Source organism: Phalaenopsis equestris, unplaced genomic scaffold (assembly GCF_001263595.1).
Source record: "Phalaenopsis equestris unplaced genomic scaffold, ASM126359v1 Scaffold000402, whole genome shotgun sequence".
In the NCBI taxonomy this organism is placed as follows: domain Eukaryota; kingdom Viridiplantae; phylum Streptophyta; class Magnoliopsida; order Asparagales; family Orchidaceae; genus Phalaenopsis; species Phalaenopsis equestris.
This window is the reverse complement of record NW_018164844.1, coordinates 1,422,854-1,445,461: the sequence shown is the minus strand read 5'-3', so window position 1 is coordinate 1,445,461 and position 22,608 is coordinate 1,422,854. Positions and strand designations below refer to the sequence as shown.

The 22,608-nt window shown below is 34.8% G+C and overlaps 1 protein-coding gene across 2 annotated transcripts in view; it reads left to right on the top strand.

Annotated features, from left to right (window-relative positions):
• LOC110026819 (transcription factor GTE4-like) overlaps positions 1-14,837 on the top strand; it is a 31,491-nt gene extending 16,654 nt beyond the window's left edge. For both annotated transcript variants that reach the window (XM_020727968.1, XM_020727967.1), the window contains exon 6: positions 14,399-14,837. The gene's annotated coding sequence lies outside the window, so the exon portion shown is untranslated. The remainder of the gene's footprint in view (positions 1-14,398) is intronic.
• The last annotated feature ends 7,771 nt before the right edge of the window (positions 14,838-22,608 follow it).

The following is a 22,608-nucleotide window of genomic DNA, read 5'->3' as shown; positions in this document are numbered from 1 at the left end:
GTATTTATATACATTTACATTTAAAAAAAAAAAGTAAAGAAACGATAATACAAACTAATTATATTACATAGGCTGCAATTCCTTCTTTCAAAGAGTGATGTAATGCCATTAGCTGTAAATAATTAGAGATTTATATGTATGGAAGAAATTAATGTTATAACAAGTGAAAACGAGACAATTCAGCCAATGGACAGTTGCTTTGCGGGCATTTGTTTTCGGATGCAATCGATAAGAAATGGTTGGGGTCGGGGATTGTACAGTGAATGTTAGGAGTGCAGATTACAGAAATGATAATTGTAATATGGATCACTCGAGTGACAGCAATTGGAATCCTTGGAGGATTTGAATTCAAATGTTCTTGATTTGCTGGTATTCATTCTAAATTAGCTCAATATTGAAATAAATATTATATTGAGCCTTGACCACAAATCCTCCTCAAGTCTAGAAATAAATGCTTATTATTTATAATTTGCTTGAACTTCCTTTGAAAGCTCTTTTGGTTAAGATTTTTGTGAAAACACAACTTTTTGTGAGGTTGTTGGAATATATGATTGCTCGGGAACTTGGTATCGCTATAGAGAGCTGTAGGGGATTTTTTTTTTTTTTTGGTTATTTTCTCTATTAATAATTAGCAATAGAATTTCACACATTTTTTGCATGATGGCAAGAATTTCTTCTTAAACACTATTTCTAGCCTCCACTATTTTTTTCTTACTTCGCCAAAAACAACAAATACTTAATCCCATTACGTGGGGTCGGCTACATGAATCATTTTTCTCCATTGAGTTTTATTTAGTGTCATATTTTCATTTAGTTCTAATAAATTAAGATCATCTTTTATACAATAAGCCCAAGTCTTCCTAGGTCTACCTCCGCCTTTCTTAAAGTCGAATCTAAAACATCAACTCTCCTAATCAGATCATCAAATGGCTGATGTTTAATGTGACCAAACCATCTACGACGTAAATCATCTAAGTTGACTCTCTCTAATTCTGTCCGTCACAGGAGCTACACCAACCTATCACGGATATATTCATTTTGCATTTTGTCTCTAAGTGTAAAGCCACTCAATCATTCTCATCTCAACAACACTTAGTATTATGCTTCTCTTTTAAATATATGTATAGCTTCCATAGTATACCTACCCGACATAAATCCAAATTGATTATGAGAAATCTTTGTGATGCGTCTTAACCTATGTTCAATTACCCTCTCCCATAACTTTAAAATATGACACATCAACTTAATTTCTATATATTTTGCACACTATTGTGCATCCCCTTTATTCTTAAAAATGGGGACCAAAATACTCCACTCCTTAGACATCTTTTTAGTTTTTAAAATAATAATAAAGAGTTTAGTAAACAAAGAAACTCCCAAATCTCTCAAATATTTCCACACTTCAATTGGGATATCATCAGGCCGTGCAGATTTTCCACCATTTTTTTTCTTTAAAGCCTCCTCAACTTTTTTTTTACTAATGCGACAGTAAAAATGAAACGTTTTATTATTATTCTTGATATTAAGATCACTAAGGTCGATCGTATTTTCAGAAACTTCATTAAAAAGTTTATCAAAATAACTCACCCACATATGTTGAATAATTTTTTCTAAGAAAAACATTTTTTGATTTTCATCTTTAATACATTTTATTTGAGTTAAATCTTTACTTTTTTGTTCTTTTTGTTTGACAAATTTATACATATATTTTTCTCTCTCCTTAGTATTTAATATATTATAAAGATCACTAAAAGCAGAATTTTTAGCGTCGCAGATTGTTCTTTTAGACTTAGACTCCCTGCGGGTCATTTGATATTTTTCCTTGTTCTCTAAGTTTTTACATTTAAACCAATTGTTATAACATAACTTCTTATATTTTTTCTTTTTTTGCACATTATTATTCCACCACCAACTATTTTTTATCTATAGAAATTTTTTCTTTTGATTCTTCAAGTGCATCTTTTGCTATTTGTTTAATAATATTTGTTACTTTATCGCACACAACATTTGTTTCTTCATGAACATCCTAAATTTTGAAATTTTGAATTTTACTCATAAAAATAATTTTATTATTGTCTTCTAGGTTGTACTATCTAATTCTACGATGATGAATTCTAGTATTCCTTATTTTACAACTCTTCATCTTAAATTTTAGAACTAATAAATGATGTTGGGTACTTAAATCCTCACTTGGAATGACCTTACAATCTCAACAATCTCGACGATCTCTTCTTCTCATAAGAAAATAATCAATTTGTGTTTTATTAGATCCATACTTATAAGTAATAAGATGCTCATCTCTTTTTTTTTTTTTTTTTTTTTTTACTTCTCCAAGTGATAATATTCTCCCATAAATTTGTACAAAAGCTTATGGTGGATCTATTATCCTCACTTACACCCCAACTTGCATTAGCATTTTCCTCTTTTTTTTGTTGTGCTTGTCATACATTAAGCCCTTTTTAGTACTTCCTTTAAGTTGTTTCACCATATGATTTCTAACATCTAATTGCTTTTGACTGGTAAAACACAATAATTGACTTACCAGTCACTGCATGTACAAGATTAAGTTTAGTTAGTAATAGATAAATGAGTTTGATTTCCGGTCTTTGGTATCTTTTGTTTATCATGTGTTGGTTCATTACAGTTCCCTTCCTCCAATATTTTCAAGGGGAGTAACTGTATGTTTACATCCAATTTCAATCTCTCTGTGCAGATCAAGATTGTATTCCCTTTGGGAAATAAGAATACCATTCTTTCTTCCAGTAACTTTCATTCCAGGGAAATATTTAATTTTTCCCAGATCTTTTATCTAAAATTTGTTATTCTTTTCCCCTTTTAATTTATTCAGTTCGTGGATATCATTGTATATAATCACAATGTCATTTACATGTACAATTAGAGTATTACTCTTTTCTTGTTCTCCAAATTTGAAGAAAACAGTGTGATCAACCAATCTCACTGTTGGCTTTAAATATAATCTTAAAGACCAATTTGTTTCCATTTACTTTCTTTTTCTTCAGGACAGTTGACAATATCCTAAGTGCCATTTTTTTATAAGAACTCTCATCTCTTCAAAGTCAACCATTTCTTCATTTTAGATTTTGAACTTACACACACATTTCAAAGTATTGCGATTTCATTGATCTTAGTATTAAAAGCCTTGAATTTTGGAGATAGTTAAGTGTATGCTGATAGGGTATTGAGTTCAATTCTTACCTCTTTCCAAAATGCATTAGGTAAGTCACGGTTATCGGTTGTAGCTTTTTCATCTAAATCAACCTCCAAGGGTGATAATTGACATTTTTGATGAACTTTTTGGTGTACTTAAATATATAATGATGACTTATTTAAGCAAAATTAGTCATCATTACCTCTTCCAAGTCGATATCTCCGAGCTTCATTTAAATTAGAGTAGAGCTTAAAAGAATATCAAGCGCCCATTCTTTTTCCAACATTTTATATTTTTGCATCAGTCAAACCATTTAATTCAACTTCATAGGATATGTTTTGCTCTTTCTTATTTGTATTCAGCTGCTGCATCTTTATAGCGTGCGATGACTGCCCTTGCACTTTGGATTATCGCTTGGATTCTTGCTCTGATACTATGAGCAAAATATAATTTTTCAGGGATTTTTTTTCCTTGTGATATTCGGGTATTTATACACATTTACATTCAAAACTATAAATATATTATAGTGAAAACTAGTCATATTGCATACTTTGCCATTTTTTTTCTAAGAATAATGATACTGGAGGTAACCAAAATCTGATTGAATTTGGGTAATCAAAAAACATATTTTATTATGCAAAAAGCAACGGGACTACAATCAAGACTTCAAAATGGAAAGCAAACACAACACAACACAAGCATCCCTCTATGTTGAAGCAGGACTGGCAGTGGCATAGAGGTAATGTGGTTTGGGGTGGTGGATAGTGTTTTTATGGCAAAGTTTACATACTTTGTTTGAAATCACTGTTATATCACCCAGCTAGTTGCTTGATAAAAATCAAGTAACGCAGAATCTTCCTTTAATTTAATGAAACAGTAAATTTGATGAGAAACTCCATTACAACGTGCTCATTGGTCTTGGTACTGATAATCATCAATGCTTAGAACGTGATTTTCAACCAATATTTAAGGTTGTCTTTCAAATTTGGTAGTATCAAGTGAATGGTTTGCCTAGTGCAACTAGTTGATTAGGGCTTGTTTGGGATCTTTTTTGTTTTTTTATTTTTGTTATTATCTTTGAAAGCATATTTGTTTGGTATATTTTTTATTTTTAAAAATAAACCAAATTGTTTTTAAAAATATTTGAAACCACTTTTAATTGTTCTCTAAAGCAACCGTATCTTTATTAGTTATTTAAATATATCAAACATATTTTATTTCAAAACAAGATATAAAAAATAAAAACTGAAAACTAAAAAACAAGTTATCCCAAATGCTCCCTTATTATCTTCTTTCTTATAGGCTATCGTGCCACACTTATTAAAGCAAATTAAAAATATTATGTTAAACTCTTTGCTTTTTGTTTTTTTGTGTTGTATACTTACACAGAAAATTGAATGATTTGCACTTTTCTTTCTGTTGATTTTTTTTTTCTTGCCCTCATGGATTATTTTCATTGATTCACAATTAGGGGTGTAAACGAACCGAACACGAACGAATAAAGCTTGTGTTTGAAATTATTCCTGAAGTCATTGTTCGCGTTCGTTTCTTAACGAACGAGCCGAACACGAGCTGTTCGCAAACGACGAGCTAGTTTGACATCCCTAATATTAATATATATAAATAATATGTTATATTAATTATATAACTTATATTATATAAATATATAATATCTACATTAGTATATTACTAATATATTATATTAGTATATTACTATTATTAATTTATTATATATTATAATTTATAAAATTTAATTTTTTTTAAATATCATAAATTTATTTATATATAATTATTTTAAATTATTTTATATTTCGAACAATAACGATTTGAACACGAACGAACGCATCACTGTTCGTGTTTGTTTCGTTTAACTAACTGAACGAAAAAAGTTTGTTCACGTTCGTTTCATTTACTTATCGAACGAATCAAACACGAACTCATTGACGAACCGAACACGAACTGTTCACGAACAACAAGCTTTTTTGACAGCCCTATTCACAATACGAGTATGTTTCTTGTGTGCAGATTGCTACTTTCATGCTATCTGGGGAATGTTTACTCTAGGTTTACAAGTAGTTTGGTTTTAATTTTCGACTGCATGTTCTTGCTATTTTTCATGGTGGCTGTCTTTTTGGTGTTATTCTGTCATGTTTACCTACATTTTAGTAGATACAATTTTGGTTCTTTGTTTTTTGTTTATATTTGCAGTTTTTATGAGTGTTTTCATTTGTGGTTTCTTTTACCTGTGCTTCAAATCTCTTGGTTGACTCTGCCATGACTTTTTATCATGCTTGTTTATTTGGTATAGAAATTTGGTTTTATGCAAGTTTTGGACAATTTATCTCTAACTTCTTAAAACCTTTTAGTTGACTGAGCCTCCAAAAAATAAGTGTTAGAAATTGCTTTTTTTTAAAAAAAAATGTAGCAAGAATTGGCTTAATTGAAACCTATTATAATGGCTCATTTACTTGCATAAAGTTAGAAAACATGATCTGATAAATGGTTAATTTAGTAGATTCAATCATTTCGTTGGATGTAGTCAAAATCTATAATAAAATCTTCAAATACCTTGCAAATCTCAAAATTGTTGATTTCATTTACAAATTACACACAATGAATGCAAACATAATCATTATTTTCTAAAACTTTTATCTATCTATGGGAAATCAGATGAGCTCTCATGAACCTCTTACTATGCTTAATTTGTTTTAAAAACTTATTAACTTCCATGTGGCACTTCTACACCTTATTGTTTGCATGCTATGGCTTCTTATTACGAACTTTGAATTAGTGACCACTGTAGCATTTAGAGATTTGGTGATGTTCTTTATGTTCTTCTATGTTTCCTTTTTGCTCTCCCCTTGGTAGAAATTTAATTTTTATAAAGTTCTCTATGAACATAGGAATGAAGTATGATGTAATTTTATCGTTAAATGAAGAAAGGTAATGTGATTCTCATTTAATGGGCAAAAAGCTATTCAACCCATCTGAATGAAGTCTATTGGTAATGAGATTGGTGGGATCAAATCCTTTTTAAGCACATGGACACAAATAAAGAGGAGTAAAGTCGTTGCCATAAAATTAGTGGGCATTGTAGTAAATTTGAATTGGGTTTGGGCTAAATTTTTTAAAGCTAATTCTATATTGGAGTTGTTGCACTGAAAACCCTTTGATATTAGGAAAGAGAGAAATGATATAATTTTCTCACTATCGTGTTTCCCTACTATTGTATGATGTCTTAGAATTTATGATTTTTAATGCAAATTTATTATGTGATGCATGAAATCATGCACAGAAAATCATGATTCATGATTTTTCAACTTTTTATTTAGATACATATTTCTTCCTTATGATGAAAAAAAAGGAAGAATTACATAAATCAATAATTTAACGCTTTCATATAAATAAACAATGAAATTCATTGTCAATGCTAACCACACAACTATTGAAAATCACATTTTAATTAGAAATCTGTATTATACAGGATTCTAAATTCAATCAAATGCAAACCATTGAAGAGAAAAAAAAAACAGATGAAATACTTGATCGTTAATTTTGGCCATATGCTGGTACAAGGAGAAGGCAACTTTTGAAATTTTGTACTCACAACTTGAAGCTCGCTTAAAGAATGTGCATGCAAATAAAAAGCATAAATTTCATCAAGAAATACATATAACAGAAGAAAATGCTTAGATTCTGGTCGCTTGGTATGATCCGGAACTCTTAATTTCAGGCCACAATTTTCATTAATTTTTGTAGTTGTTACAGTGCCAGGATTAGAAGGTAGGAAATTCACAATAATATAAATCTGTTATAGTATTAGAATCAGAAGGTTTTAAATCAGTGGTGCCAACCTTCTGAAATATCTAATTCAAGTGCAATCGAAACGAGCGACTTTAGCTACAAGTAGTATTCTTGGGGACTGAAAAAGAAATAATAAGAAAAGGCAGTCTTAGGGACAGGTAAAAAAAAAAAAACACTATAATCAATGGCTCCTAGATAGTCAACAATTACACTTTTCGGCAGTTAAAAACAGGAATCACCTGATACATTTTGAAAGGAGTTAAATATAAAATCATAGAATTAGTGGATTAATCCGAACTAACTGTAAACTCTAAAACCTTATGCTGGAGGAAATAGATGACCTACAAACCGTAAAACTAGCATTAGATCGCCAAACAAATAACATAACATTATTTTTTTCTCCATGTGATTCTTCATCATATTCATAGACATGTTTTGAACAAAATAAACTTTTGAGTAGGGCTGTAAATGAACAAATGCCACTCTATGGACAACTTGAACTTGGCTCTATTAATACTCGAGCAAATTTGTTTAAATTAGTAAATAAATAAGTTTAAATATTTATTAAGAACTCGATTGTTAAATGTTTCTAAAAGAAACATGGTTCAAATTGTTTATTTGTGCTCACGAATGACTATATTTGTTGCTGAACAAACAACTTGTTAATTATGTATAGTGAGCTCAATGATAGCTTATATCACATGTGATGTATTTAAATAAAATTTTATTAATTATATTAGAATTATTAGCATAATTATTAGGCTAATTACTGCTGCAGTTATTACTAGTTGTTATTTGATTTTATTTGCATCTCTATTTCTGTTTTCATATCTATGTATTTCCTAGTCTTATTTCTGAATTGGCGTCTTTCCTTTACTTAGACCTTGTAATATGTATTTATACATCTCTTTCTATCAATAAAAGTATACAATTATATTCTCTAAAATTTGAAATGGTATCAGTGCCATGGTTATATCTTCATAACCTCTACCCACCCTAGCCGTTGGTTTTCCCTGCATTTCCTCCTCTATCGCGACTGTTTTATCGCAATATTTGTCGCGTTACTTACGAAACTTCTTCCCGCATCTATTGCTGCCTTGTCGCAATACATGCCTTGCCGGTGCTGTTGTTTTTTCGCGAAATGTGCCTTGTCACACCTACTGTTTTATCGTGATATTGTTGTTTTGTCGAGCCAGTTGCTTGCCGCACCTCCTCATCGGATTGAAACCTATCTACCGACTTATTCTCTCGTCTGTTTTTTCTAGGATTTCTTCTCGGTAGTTTTTCTCGAAGATCTTCCTATGTCTCAACAATGCAATAAACATTTGGCTCAGTTGGAATCATGACACTCTTCCACCACCGAGTCGTTTCCAACGGTTTGCTTGAGTCCACCGGTGGGTCAAAACCAACCGCAATCCCTCTGCATATCGATGGACTGGAAAACCACATGAACTTCCTAATGACCACCCATAAACAAAACGAATTTAATTTTTTCCAATGGTCCCAAGTCGTGTCTTTGTTCTTCAAAGGGCGCGAGAAATTTGACCATCTCACGGGCATGATTTGTGAACATCCTAAAACTGACTCGGCATATAAAACGTGGGAAGTGAAAAATTTTATGGTCATGTTATCGCTGATTAACTCCATGGAAACTGCGATCGAATGTTCATATATGTTTCTCCCTTCTGGTAGTGCCCTATAGACTGCAGTTCGAGACACATACTCAGATGTAGGGAGCTCCAACCAATATTATGAGGTTTCTAAGAATATCCGCAAGGCAAAACAAAGATAAAAACAGTGACACATTACTGAATTGATTTGGTGGCCTTATGAATGAAATGTGATATTTACTATGATTACATGTGGGAATATCCGACAAATCTTAAGTTCTTCCAAAAAATGTAGAAAAGATCGCATGTTCCAATTTCTGGCTGGTCTTGACAAAGACTTTGATGATGTCTGGGGCCTTATCCTTGGCCGGGATCCCCTTTCTTTTGCTCGTGCTGCTTTCATTGAAATTTGATGCAAAGAGAGCCGAAGAATTTTCATGCTTAGCACTTCCACCTCGATCTAATCATCTGCCTTAGCCACTAATACTATTCAACACTTGTCAAACCCTCCTTGAGCCACTAGGTTCACTTGTGATTACTGTCACAAACCTAACAATACTCGAGAAAAATGTTGGAAACTTCTTGGGAAACTGACATACAAACCTTCAGCCAAATCCTTCTTTGCTAAGGATCTCACTACGACATCTAAATCTACTAAGGTATCATCAGCTTCTACTCGGAACACTCCGATATCCTCTTAAAGAGTCAGATGGGGCAATTAATTAAACTGCTCGGATCCAATCAATTCACTTCCGGCCCGTCAACCTCCCACATATGTCATGGTATCACTCTTATGACACACTTCTTTTTCTAGTCCATGAATGATTGATTTCGGTATCACGGACCGTATGATTGAACACTTTCAAGCTTTCTGAACTATTATCCATTCTCTGGGATAGACAGTTGAAATTGTTGATTGCTCCTGTAACTCTATTGTTGGTAAATGATCAATTGTGTTAACAACTAGTCTGACTCTGAAATCGGTGTTACATGTCCCTCTGCTGAGGTGTAATCTGTTATTTGTTAGTAAGCTGACAAATGACATGAACTGCGTTGTTAATTTCTATCCTGATATTTGTGTCTTTCAGGATCATCGTTTTGGGAGGATGATTAGAAGTGCTAAAAGAGTAGCTGACCTTTACTTCTTCCAAGAGAAATGCACATGTAACGAGGTCCTCCCAGTAGTTGCAATTTTTCTCGATTCACTAAATATTCTATTTTGTTGTTGCATTATCGTTTGCATAATTTCAATTTTTCAGTTTTTAAAAAAATTGTATTCGTCGATGTTTACTAATAGATATCTTGCTACCTTCAAATGTAAGATTAATAAATTAGCTAAACATTATTGCGTTTCTTATTCATCTCATCCATACACGCCTTTCGCTCTCTTTTCTCTTATTCACAGTGATTTGTGATGACCCTCTCACACTCCTAGCTACACTAATAAACGGTGGTTCTTACCTTAATTGATGACCATAGTCGAATGACGTGGGTCTATATCTTAAAAGATAAATCCAAAGCTGCTGTCATTTTTAAGTTCTTTCACTCTTTCATTTTGACCCAATTAAAAATTTCAATTCAAGTTCTTCAGATCAACAATGACCGTGAAATTTTTAATTCTATTTTAGGTGAGTTATTTGTAAGTAAGGACATCCTCTGTGATAGCTTATATACATACACTCAACAAAGTTGAGTAACCGAGAGAAAAAATTGGCATCTTCTCGAAGTAGCTCATTCCATTATGTTTTGATCTAATGTCCCGAAAAAAAATTAGAATTATGCCGTGCTTACTGCCACCTATCTTATCAATATAATTCCCACAAAATTTCATAAATTTACAACTCAATTAGCTTTCTTGATGTCATGTGTCCCTACCAATCGGTTCCTCACTAATCTTGAACTCAAAATTTGTTGTTGCATGGCATTTGTTCAGAACACAACCGTTAATCGTAGTAGCTTGATCTCGGGTCTATAAAACGGGTCTTCCTCAGATATTCTGTCACTCAAAAAGACTATCATTGTCTTGACCCTGCCACAAATAAATTCTATGTAAGTGCCGATGTTTTCTTTTTTTGAAAGTATTCTATACTTTCCTGTCACCGTCTTAAGTAAGGTGGAGCTTGATTTCTTAGACACTTTTTTGTCCGACCCATATTGATATTTCTCCAACCATTATATCCAAGGAGCCCTTTGTCCCTCTGGATCCACCACTTACTCTTTACAAAACCTGGAATCTGCTATGAGTGACATTTCGAGAATTGACACCACTTTACTCTGAATGAGGAGGTGAGTTCTTGTGTTGAGGTATGTAATCAAGCAAGCTCTATTTATTTCATTGGAAAATATATTGCTTTCTGCAATTTATTGGAGATCTATAAGGCGTTTGCTGCTTATCTTGGCGGATCATCACCTCCCATCCACTTTCGAAGCAGTATTAGCTGATCCTTTTTGGAAAGCTGTAGTAATTGATGAAATTATTACCTTTCAACGGAATCATACATGAGATGTTATGGACTTTCCTCCAGGTAATAAAGTAGTAGAGTGCTGCTGGATTTTTAGCACCATGTTTAACTTTGATGGATTCTTTGAATGCAATAAGATACGGTTAATCGCCAACGACTACTCACAAGCGTACAGAGTTGATTATTAGGAGACTTTTACTCCGATTGCTATATTAAACACATTCCGGTCCTACTTTCCCTTGTTGTAAATTTGGAATGGCCTTTCCTCTAACGAGATGTCAAAAATGTTTTCTTAAATGTGGATCTCACAAAAGGAGGTGTACATGTGCCTCCTTCCAGGCTTTTAACTATACTGTTCCCTGGGGACTAGCGTGTCGACTGCGAAAGTCCCTTTACGGACTGAAGCAATCCCCAAGGGTCAGACCCAATCATATTATACTATCTTTTTTCTGCATTTCTTCAGTGGCGAAATTGCTATCATTATCGTCGACTCACAGGTGATGATCTACCAACATTTGAATCTCTGAAAGGTATTCTTGCTACTTCATTTGAAATGAAGGATTTGGGGTGCTCCGGTACTTCTTAGGCATGGAAATTGCTAAATCATCTCGGGTCATTTGCTTGTCTCAGCGCAAATATATGCTTGATCTATTGACATAAAATAACATTCTCCTTTGCAAATCAATGACGTTCCCAATGGATCCCAATGAGAAAATAGTTGATGTTCCCAATACGGTTCCGGTGAACACAACTCACTATCAACGACTTTGGGGGAAAACATTTGCCATGCATAAGGTATTGTGAGTCAATTCATACAGGATCCCTATGAGCATCATTTTTAAGTTGTCCACATGATCCTTCACTACTATAAAGGCACATTGTACTTAAGTTTATTTTTCTCGCACCACACCTTTTTTTATTACTGTTTATATAGATGTGGATTGGGTTGGGTCTGTCCATGATCAACGATCCACCTTAAGGTATTGCCCATTCATGCGGAGAAATCTTGTTACGTGAAAAAGTAAAAAACAATCGGTTGTGGTCCGAAGCTGCGCTGAAGTCGAGTTTCACTCCATGTCCTTGGCATATGTGAAGCTCTTTGGTCATTATGCTTTGGTGAATTGCATATGCTAGTCTCTGCTCCTCTCTAGGTGTTCTATGATAATAAATCAACCATTAATATTGCCTATAGTCCAGTTCAATATGATCAAATCAAGCATGTGGAGATTGACATATACTTCATTAAAGAGAAAATGCAATTTACGGGAGATTTGTATTCCATTTGTCCCATCCGATGGTCATTTAACAAATATCCTTATTAAGAATCTTTTTCGGTTATTGTTTCACGACTTCAAATCCAAGTTGAACATGATGAATATCTATGTTTCAACTTAAGAAGAAGTATTAGAATTATTAAGCTAATTACTGCTACACTTGTTACTAGTTGTTATTTGATTTTATTGGCTTCCTCTATTTCCATTTTCATATTTATGCATTTCTTTGTTGGTCTATTTTTGAATTTATGTTTTTCCTTTGTTTGGACTTTGTAACAAACATGTATTTATACCTCTCTTCCTATCGATAAATGTATGTAACTATATTTTCTAAAATTTGACAGATTATAATATATATATATATATACACACACACACACACACACATATATATTATAATAATTTTTATAATTTAACATCAATATGCGTATTCATCTAATACAACTCCTTATTTTTTAATTTTAATGAAATAATTTGTTAATACTCTTGTCTTATTTGATTGTAAGAAAATTTATTTGGAACTAATATATTATTTTATTTAATAGGTGTAAACTAGTTAAATACTAATTAAAAAATTATTCCATTACTTTTTATTTAGATTTATAAATTTATTTTGCACTTTTATACAACAAGTACTCATTAAATTTTTCATCTTGTTTATTAGTTCATTAAAGTATTCATTTAATATAAGCAAGTCAAAGCACAAGCTATCTATGATTTTTTAAAAATTTAAATAAGTCAAATATGAACATATATATGAAAGCTCGTCTCGAGCTCAAGCCAAATTTGAATTTATAATATGACCAAGTCAAGCTCTATTTATGGGGATTTACATACATACTATGCAATTTTTAGGTATTTATCTATTAAATTCGTAAATTTTAACATTTAACCCTTTAGTGGCCATATTCATATCAAAGATGAGAAAGCACCAAATTGTACCATGCTTATTTCATCAATGGAAGGTTTACATGCATACCACTCAATTCCTATGAAGTTCATGTATAATGTCTTAACTTTAATTTTTACTTGTTTGCCATCTTATTTGTGCATGAAAATGTGTACTTCACTTATTGAAAGTTAAAGTAGTGATATTTTTTATTCAATTTTAAAGATTTGGGTGGTATAAATGTAAAGAGTAAAGGAGAAAATATTGCGTCCGGACAACGGATGCAATGCACGGGAAGGTCTTTTTTTTTACCCTAGCTTCTTCTGTTCATCGGGTCCGTTGTCCGGACGCAATATTTTTTCGAAGGAAAAGGTGTTAGATATGTAGTTACATAGGTATTTGGTAGTATGTATATAAATGCCCCTTCAGTAATTCAATTGATATGGTGGTGTTGTTAGAACTAGATATTTATCTTTGGAAGACGATGACATTTATACTCCATTCTCGTAGTCACGCACTCTTATAAGGGCTCATTTGATTGTTTAAAATTAGAAATAATGACCTGAAAATGTTAATTTTTGTTGGATTCACCATTTTGATTATATATTGTTGAACACTAACATTGATTTAATACTCCTGCTGTCTTCTCAAACTTACATTAAAAAGTGATGATCTTTTTCACAAGTGAAAGTAGAATCAGTCTTATCTAAAGCATGCTTTCCATAGTCGTAAAGTTTCACTCAAATTTCATCTGAGCTTTGCTATTCAGGCTATATGAGTTTGTTTATGGAATGCTGTCATTTGTTTCAATTACTTCCGATTTGTTAATTTTATAAAGGAAATATGGCTTAATCTAAAATCATATATATTTTTCTAAATGGGAAATTTACATACATTCCACACAATTCTTATGTGCTTACTTATCTAACACTTTCACTTTTATAACTTCCTGGCATTAAAAACTTATGGATGAAAGTGTTTCTTTCACTTTTAAAAATTTTTGATGTGACGTCAAAGATTTGAGTGCAATGTACGTAAATATGTAAGTTTAGATGTTATATATGTAAATATATAAGAATTGTTTGGTATTTTATGTAAATGCCCCTTATAAGATTACTCCTTTCTGCTTTAATTCTTATTTCCTATGGTCTTACAAGTGATCTGACTTTTTTTTTTTATAATTGGTGCAGACGTATTATAAGAGATGGCTGTGGATCAGAGTACTTTTTGCAATTTTTTAATTAAAAAAAAATGTTTGGTGCCTTTGGAGTCGAGTTTACCCTGTGGAACTGACCATTTAATTTCCGTAGACCGCCAACAATCTTTTGTTGGATTATGGATTTTGCTCTTTTACTGTTTGTTGAAATTTCGAGGTAGATTATTCAGTGCAGCGTAGTGCTATTTATAGTCCATCTTTATATGGATTGTAGGATTTTTATTGTACTGAATGCTGGGGGTTTACTTCCCCATATTTTAAGCTGTAGGTTGGTTAGATTAGCTGTTGGGGGCTATTTGGTTGGATTTTATTTAGATTGTAGAATTATGTAGATAACATTTGAGGGTATTTAGTTTATGGATATATGTTTTTGTGTTTATATATTTTAATCAAGAGGCTTTTGGATTGTGGCATGATTGCGTAATTTCAATCAGTGGATTATGTTTGATGGTTTCAGTTGTATGATTGATAGGAAATTGATATAAAAATGCACGCTTACCTACAACATGATAGTTGAGGGTCGAGTTTCTTATTGTGAGATGGTGAGTTTGAATCACACATCTTGCTATTCATGCTCACAGTTCTGTAAGAAGACAAAAAAAAAATGATAAGAAATAAAAAAAATTTAAAACTGTGAGTTAATTAATTTGATCAAGTATGATTTAAGTATAAATGAATTGATTGGAGTAGTGAGAACTTGGAAGTTAATTAAGTTGATTAGTACTTTATTGTTCAATTAAGCCAGTCGGTTATGGATAAATTAATCTGCAAGTTAAAAATGGTCAAGTAGAAGATTTGCGCACATTTCACTTAATTCCTTTGCATTTACATAACTAACATTTAAAGTTTAATTATTTTTTAATATATATGCAGTCTTATTTAATGTCTATTTATGATGATGCATGATAGAAAATTCACGACAGTTGTCGTTTTAGCATAAAAAAAAGGAAACTAATTAATTATGACATCATATGTTTTTATATGGAAAGCTCTGAAAAATAACGGTGTTTGACTCGGTTGAAGAATCTCACTATAAAAAGAATATTACAATTGTAACTAGTTTTCTAACAGATTGGAAAGAGTTATTAATTTTCTCAAGTTATAACATCGACGAGCTGTTGAATTTGTTGCTGAACGGGCGACAGTCGATAGCAATTAGTGGCATTTGGTCGGTGATGTTCGATTGTGGTTGACGATGATCGACAATAGTCGACAGTGGCCAACTGAATAGTGGTCTACAACGATTGTTGAAAGTCGACGATGGTCGGCGGTGATCGACAGATGTCAGTGGTGGTAGACGACGATCGACGACAGTGGTGTTAAACTTCGACTCTCTCTAAAGCTTCAAACTTTTCCTCATATCCCAAACCCTCCTCCCCCATCATAAAAGGGTTGGGACTATATTTATTGTGTTTTGGGTGAAATTAATGTTGGAATATGAACCATTTTACGGTCTGGAGAGCTTCATTCGATCAAATAGTGTTTGATGGACTTTTAAGTGTCTTAACAATATTAGAATTAAGCGATCTTGGGCTCGCTGGATTCGTCATGTTGAGATGCTCGATTTGACTATAGAGTTGCTAGATTCGACATTTGTTTCTTCCATGCATGTCTGGAAAACTTCCAAGGTGGTATAATGACTTAATCTCAGCTTGATTTGGCTCTGATTATATTAGTTTTGATATCATTGGATCCGTCTCGTTGAGTCAGTCGGTTTGACAGTAAATTTGTTGAAATTAAAGCTCTGAATGACTTTTTATCGATGTTTGAATATTTCTTACTGAAAAGGTTGTCTCGAGATCTATGTTATGCCTCGATATTTGCGATAGATGATGAAAATTTGTTGGACTCATATTAATTGCCCTTATTTTCGGGCGAGATCACTTCTATGGTCCGAAAATATCTAGATCTAGAGCTTTTCATTTTTGTCATGTATACGTATTAATATTTAAATTCGTGTTATGCCTCGAGATTCTTGATAAATGATGAAAATATATGGGAGTCATATCAATTGCTCTCTATTTTCGGGCGAGATCACCTAGATTTGTGCTTTTGCGTCGTGGGTAAGGTGGAAGGTTTGAATCTTGTTCTTGAAAGTTTTGTTGTCGGGCCACTGGGTGGGCTTAACAGCCTGCGTTGTCCTCTACGTGCCCGAGAAGCGGGCCAATGAATTTGGGCATGCCAACCTACGCTGGCACTACGGGTCTAGGAACTGTTCCACATGACGGGCCTACGGACTAGCGCTATTTCTTGAGGGTCGGGTTGGACGCAATTCGACAGAATTTGGATTGTGGAGTTGGACTAGAAATTAAATTAATGCAAAAACTGGACCATCGAGAGCTAAACCTCGTGTCAAAAATCGGGCAATGGGATTTAGACTGAAAATAATCGAAAATAGAGGAATTTGAGAAGATTTTTAGCAGATTTTGGCATTTTTTTAACTGTGACTCTTTTTTAAAATTAGGAAATTCAGAAGGCTAAAGGGTGAGAATATAGAAAGAATTTACGCTTTCTTCATTTTTTTATTTGAAATGAGGAAGCCATAATGCCATAAAGCAGAAGAAGGAAGGCTAAAAGTCAGGAGCCACATGAAGAAGAGGGAATGTAGATTTACTTTTTTTTTAATTCAAATTACTTTTAATGCCATGACACATCTTAAGCCTATAAATAGTAGCCTTGATGAGGGGAAGAATCACAAGTGAGGAAAAGAAGAAAAGAGAGAAGAAAGAGGGAGAGAAGGAGAGTGTTGTTCTAAAATAGGGGAGAGAGTTAATGGAAGGAGAAGAGAAAAAAAGACTCTTTCAAAAGTTATCATTGACCCCGCCACATAGGAACTCCGGGATTTTCTTTCGCGGTCTTCTCTCGTGAGGATGTAGGAGAAAACTGTCCTGCACGTTATCCCCGACCCTGCTACGCAGGACCTCCAGGATTTTCTTTCACAGTTTTATCTAGTGGGAAAACAGGAGAAAACTTTTTTGAAAGTTATTCCCGGCCATGCCACGCAGGACCTCTAGGATTTTCTTTTGCAGTTTTCTCTCATTGGGAAGTAGGAGAAAAATATCTCGAAAGTTATCCCGACCCTGTCAGGCAGGACCTCAGGGATTTTCTTTCGCGTTTTCTCTTGTAGGGAAGTAAGAGGAAATTGTTCCCAAAGTTATCCCCGACCTTGCCACACAGGTTCTCTTGGATTTTTTTTTTCTTTTTAGTCTTCTCTCGGGCTGCTAGGATGGTGATATTCAGGGAAAATCACCCTATCAAAAACCAGAGGAATGGTCGGAACTTGGAGGATGTTGAGTCGAAGTTCACAAAGCGATTTGATTTTGTTTTAGAAGAATTACTATTTTTCTGGAAATATGGTAGTAAAGTTAGTGACTCCTACTGATCGAGCGTACTTCTCTCCCTCTGGGTACATTGTTGTTCATGAGTGGTCAAGCGAGTTGGCCTGCGATTTCCACCAGCGCTTGAGCTGACGGATATTATGAAGGCGAGAAGTGTGTGCATTGCCTAGTTCTCTTGTCGAGCGATGACGATCAATATTGGATTGGTTGCCTTCTTCAGGAAGTGCGGGTTGAAGTTGACGCCGGAAATCTTGGCCCGGTTAGGCCTGTTTGGTAGCAATGCACATGGTCGTATGTTGTTCAAGAACAAAGCATTGAATTTCCAATTGCAAGATCCAATGAGGCAGTGATCCGTGAGATTTTTCTTTCCAAATAATGATCAACAGTTTCTTGAAAGTTGAGGGAAGATTTCAGGATCTTAAAGTGATACATGTTTAAGTGCAACACACTTATGAATTTTTGAAAGAAGAGTCATTGTTCAAGGTTAAACTTTCATCTCACCCTGAGCGATCCGCGACCACAATGTAGGAAAAAAATCTATAAAAAGACCTACCGAGCCATCCCTTGCAGTACTTTCGAAGTGACTCCCAGCGAGTAGCGATTATGAAATACTCCCTCAAAAATAATAAAAGAGGGCTAAAGAATCACGGAGGTCCCTGCCCTGTCCTTCGACCATTCATATTTTGCGAGAATATACTGTCTCAAGAATGCACTAAGCTCATTGAGGTCGAGGGCTTTGCAAGTTTTTTTATCTTCTGCTATTGTATAATCATTTTACCTATCTGATCTAAACTTCTTTTCTTCTAGTTGGATAAAATTGTGGAAATCCATATTGTACTACAGTTGGCTCTAAAAAATTGGAATTTTGAAGGCAGGTACAACCGTCGAAATGAATCCATGGTTGATGGAGTCAAGGCTCTTAAATCCTAGTTGACGAAGTGTAGGACAAAACTCTCTACAATAGAGACTTCCTTCTCGTTACAGTTTCAAAATTTGGAGAGAACACGAGGGGCGTTGGTAGAGACACGAGTTGATCTCAGTGAAATTAATAGCAGTGTGGAGACCCTTAAGTCAACAGTGTCAGCCTCGGAGGAAGAGACCCGTCTACCGTGGTTTGTGAAGGAAGTTGATGTTGCAGGGGTTAAGTAAAATGTGATAGAGGACTGTAAGAATTCGCTTGAGTTCAAGACCATCATTCGAGACCACATCCAAGAGGCCTGCTATCACGTACTTGATATTAAGGAAAAAGAGCAACAAAAGTGGTTCATCGATGAAGGATTCATCTGTGACTTTCTGAAGGAGAATCGAGTGGCAGAACTTCGAATCGGGATTATCATTGAGGGGCTCTCTCCTCGTAAAACTTCAGAGGATCCTCCCTCAGATTCTGATGGTGAGCATATAGAGAATGAGATGAAGAAGGTGTTCTCCAACAACGATGTGGAGGCAGAGGAGAATGTCGAGGTCGATTAGCTATCTATTATTCTTTATCTGTTTTTAGTATCATTGCTTTTGTCATGTTGTATGAACCATACAGATGCAGCTATTCCTTTTTCATATTTTGCCTTTTTTTTATCAATAATGTTGTATGAGTGATACTAATATACTTGTTGATCATCATATTTTGTTATTTATTTTCGTTGACTAATTACCCCCCTAGTATCTCTTTTTCCTTTTATGTATCTTTCTTTTGATAATGACAAAGCTTGTTTCCTTTTTTTTTGTTGCAGTGGATACCATGTCATTTAGAGGTTCTAGCCTTTGAGGAGGTTGTTGTAGGAATCAATCGTCAGCGGCCTTTGACTTGCCTGGGGTTGTGTATCAGAGTATTACTCAATGATGTTAGCTCGTATGAGAGAAGCCAATATAAGTCCACCAAAGACTTTTTAACCCATTCGAGGTTATTTGTTGGAGCATTGCTCGCTTACGAACCCGTGTTGAAGTGGTCAGGTGCAGTCCACCAAGGATTGTTAACGTATCAAGTGTTGTTTATCTGAGTAAAAAATCGGCGATGTTAACCCGCATGAAGAGGTTGGATCAAATTCTTCTAGGATTGATCTTGCTTCGACTAAAATGCAACCGAAGTTGTGTATTTCTTGAGTCGAGAGCATGATGTGGCTCGTGAACGAACTGTTATACTTTTTTGGAGATGTCCTCCATGTAAAAGAAATCAAGTAAATGATATACATTTAACAAGTTCGGGATACATTGATGTTATATGCAAGATGTGATGTAAAAACTGACATCAAAATATATGGATTGAAGACTACATGACTGGAGTGTTATTGGTAGTACTTGTGAAGATTATCTGCATTCTATGCTCGAAGCAAGATTTTTCTTTCAGAATTATTGGGCTTGAAAGTTCCAGTCTTGATCATAGCAACGAAGATGTATGAAACCTCCCAGAAGGGGGACAATTTGTTACGTTGCGGGCCATGACCGACTACTTCAATACTATGCAAATCCAGATCTCCAATGTAGATAGGTCGAGGTTTGACTCTCTGGTTTAAGTGGTGGACAACTCTTTGACAATTGGAAGCAGCTCTAAGGTGGGCAACGTCACGTGTTTCTAGGAAGAGATCAAAATGTTGTCTAAGCTTTTTCTCGTTATTATTCAAGTTGAAACTCTGAACTCGTGGGTTTGAAACTCTGATATAAATTGGGGTGACAGCCTCAGTGCCCAAAGCACACGTTATATGGAGTTTCTCCGGTCTGAGTTCGTGAGGTGTTGCGATAGGCCCAGAAGGTGTTGTGGAGCTCTTCCACCCATTGTCCCCCAGCCTTCTCAAGATGAGTCTTCAACCCCTTGAGAACTATCTGATTCATCAACTTTATCTGTCCGTTCATCTCGGGGTGTGCTATGGCAGTGTGCACCAGCTGAATACGACGACCTCTGAATAATGACACAGAATTTCCGAGAGAATTGAATTACGTTATCAGTGATAATCTTCATGGGCACTCCAAAGCGACAGACAGTTTTTTCCAGACAACTGCTTTGTATTAGCTTTAGTGATCTTGGTGAGGGACTTGGCTTCTACACGCTTGGTGAAGTAGTCATCAGGTAAAATGATGAACTTTCATTGTCCAGTTGCTAATGGAAGTGATCTCATGATATCTACCCCCCATTAGGCGAAAGATCAAGGACTCAGAAATGACGTGATTTATACTGGCGGTGTGTGCATACGATTGGAGTGTGGTTGCCAACTCTTGCACTTTTGCACTTTTGCACAAATTCTAACACATCTTGCTTGATTGTAGGCCAGTAGAAACCCTTGGATGCTGATAAAATGTATCTCCTCAATGCACCTTCTTTTAAAGAGATCTCCAACTGTTGAAGTAGAGAGCTTAGAGAGGGTATTGACTCGGGTGTTCAGCTTCAAAAGAATGTGAATGAGCCGGTATGTTTCGATTCAAGCTAGAAGCATTTTCACCATACTGAGATGATGTACCAGTTGTAAGTTATGAGCGACAAATTCTCCCTCTACTAAGGATGTCATGAGCTGGTATGTTTCAGATAGAATCTTGCTGACGTAATATATTGACTTTTCAATCGAGCTTTTCACCCTAACGAGGACAAAACTTATTGCATGAGATAAATTAGCTGAATAGATATATAACAACTCTCCTTGGATGGGCTTCAAGATGAGGGGCGACAAAGCCAGATATGCCTTAAGTTGCTCGAAAGCGGTTTGACAGTCATCTATCCACTGAAAACTGAAATTTCTAGCACTTCGTAATATCTAGAAGAACAAGAGATACTTATGCCCATAACAAACCAAAAGTGAGATAAGGCGGTTATACGACCGTTCGAACGTTAAACCTCCTTAATGCTCTTTGGGGGTACCATCTCTCTCGGTTCCTTGATCTTTTCTAGGATCGCCTTAATTTTGTGATGAGTATCCATGAATCCTAAAAACTTTCCTGATGTGAGTCTGAAGACACACTTAGTTGGGTTGAGGTGCTTGTCATACTGACGAAGAAGTAAGAATCACCCCTCCATATGAGAAATGTGTTGAGTCTTCTAGACTTTTTACTAACATATCATCAACGTACACCTCCATCGTATGCCCGAGAAGGTCTTTGAAGACATTGTTCATGAGGTGTTGATAGGTTGCACTAACGTTCTTCAACCCTAATGGCATAACCTGGTAATAGTATAAACCCTTATATGTTTGGAAGGAGGTAACTTCTTCATCTCTCAAACTCATCTTTATTTGATTGTACCATGAGTATGCATCCATAAAGTTGAGCATCTCGTGTTCGGACGTGGCATCAACGAGTTGATTTAAGCACGGGAGGAGAAAATTGTCCTTTAAACAAGCCTTGTTGTGGTTGGTTTAGTCAACCCACATCCACCCTGCACTGTTGGCTATTTTGATCATAATGACATTGCTCAACCACGTGTGGTGGTGCACTACCCGTTTGAACTTTTCCTATATAAGCTTGTTGACTTTCTGTTTTATGGATTATAAGTGATTTAGGGCAAATTTGTGCTTCTTTTGGACGACCAATTTAAATATCAGATCTACCTTTAAAAAGTGCATGATTATTCCTGGGTCAACTCCAGGCATGTCCGCTGAGTTCCATGCAAAAATGTTTTGGTTCCTTTAGAGGAGATCTATATATTTCGTCCTTCGCTCATCGGAGAGTAACGAACCAAACAGTATTGTTCTTAAGGGTTGTTCATCAAAAAACAGTATGTGGACCAAGCCTTCCATGGGAGAAACTCATTGAGATACATCATCATCTCGAAGATCGAGATTCTTGATGCTAAGTGTCACCGATGGCTGTGGTTGGGCTTGCTAAAAGTAGCATGATTGCGTTATCTGTTGATCCCCTCACACGACGC